We start from the raw sequence: 1,837 nt of genomic DNA on the forward strand, positions 1-1,837 counted from the left end.
GTAATCACTGAATACCGCTTCAGATCACGTACGCGCCAGTCTCTAATCTTCAGTTTCAGTCTTCGACGTTTGCTGAAGGATCTTTGGTGTGAGTATTGTTTTCTTCAAGTATCGTTGTCTCTGAATGAATTACAAAACGAGTTCTTCAGCAATCACTGAACAAGCTCAGTGTATGATCGCTGGAACCGAAAGTACAGAAACACAAAAAATACATCGAAAGGAAAAAAGGATTATCATCAAATCACTGAGAGAGAAGATCAACAATATTTTTATTAATTTATGTAATTTATTATATATTAATAGTAAAAATAATGTAAAAGATGGATAATATAAAAATTGTAAACTACATAAACTTTTTATTTTGATGTTATTTTAATTTTTTAACGAAAACTTTCTTATGATATATCTTGGTATAAAGAATAATTATATTATTATAAATTAATAAATCACATACATTATTCAAAATATGGGTAAATTGATCATTTTACTTGTTTTGTTATGTCTAATTCTATATCAGCAAATGCTGAACAACCGTTCTATCATGTTTTATTTTAGATGTGTTATCTATAGATGATGCTTACGAGAAATCTAGTTTAATTTCATCTCATTTCATGCATTTTATTTAGTAAATGGTAGTAGCATAATGAGGTCGATGTCGTTAGTTTGATCTTGAAAGCATTCGATTTCTAAAAGAAAGTTTCGAAAATTGATGTAGTAAATTGAAAAAGTGGTATTCTAAAGCTTTATAAGCGAAAAGACATCTACAAGGATTTGGATGTCCGCAAAATCATGAGAAATTTTGTCCTTATTTTTGAATTATAAAACGAGAGATGCTGGGACTTTTGAAATATATACGAAATTTTAGAGCAAAAATGTGATATTTGAAGGTTTTGTCCATGCACATTCATCATCAACACATTATGATTTTGGATAAAAATGAGTAAAATAACAATCTACTCTTATAAATTTTTTTATTATAACATTGTATTTTCAGTTTTTCTTATTACAACAATATATTTTTAAAATATTTTTTATTAAAAGCATCATACTTTCAAAATTTTACTCGTTATATAACATTGGGTAACATGTTATCTTTTGAACAAATTTTTCTTTGTAAACGTATCAAATTTAAAATAACATGGAAGCCACATAAAATAACTTACATGTCATTAAAAGAAAAATCTAATTCAAAAACAATATTTAATCATGTTATAAATTAAAAAAAAATACATTTGTCTATGCACTATTTACAAGTTTTTGAAGCTGCATCAAACCTCCACCCTGTCATTCCTTCCACAATTGTCTCTCCCATGACACCTGCATGTCCCACTCTCAACGATCTCCATGGCTCTCTCAATGAATGTCGTATGGCTTCTTTTTTTATAAAGTGTATCGTCTATCCATAAACTTCTTTTTGTAAGTTTCAATATACCTAATTGAAAATATGTTCCACTTATTTAGTTTTTGACATTACAAAGTAAACTATGAATTTTACGATGAACAAATGATTTTTTATGAATATTTTTATTCGTAAAATAGTGATCTTTTGTAAATATGTTTAATTAATGATATTTGAATTTTTAGTAAACATCTTTCATTAAATTTACAATGTTTAAATAATAAACATATTAAAATTGAAAGTACAAAATAGAAATTATTGATGACATAATAAAGTAATTATGAAAGTAGAATGTTATAATAAGAAATTCATGTCAACATTATCATACATGTGTACAGCCTACATAATGGGTAAATTCTTACAACTACGTTGCCTAATAAAAAATATTTTAAAAATATATGCAAAACTACATGATTATTTCAAAAATCTTATAAAAGG

This window comes from Cynara cardunculus, assembly GCF_001531365.2.
Source record: "Cynara cardunculus var. scolymus isolate 2C chromosome LG 3, CcrdV1, whole genome shotgun sequence".
Taxonomy (NCBI): Eukaryota; Viridiplantae; Streptophyta; class Magnoliopsida; order Asterales; family Asteraceae; genus Cynara; species Cynara cardunculus.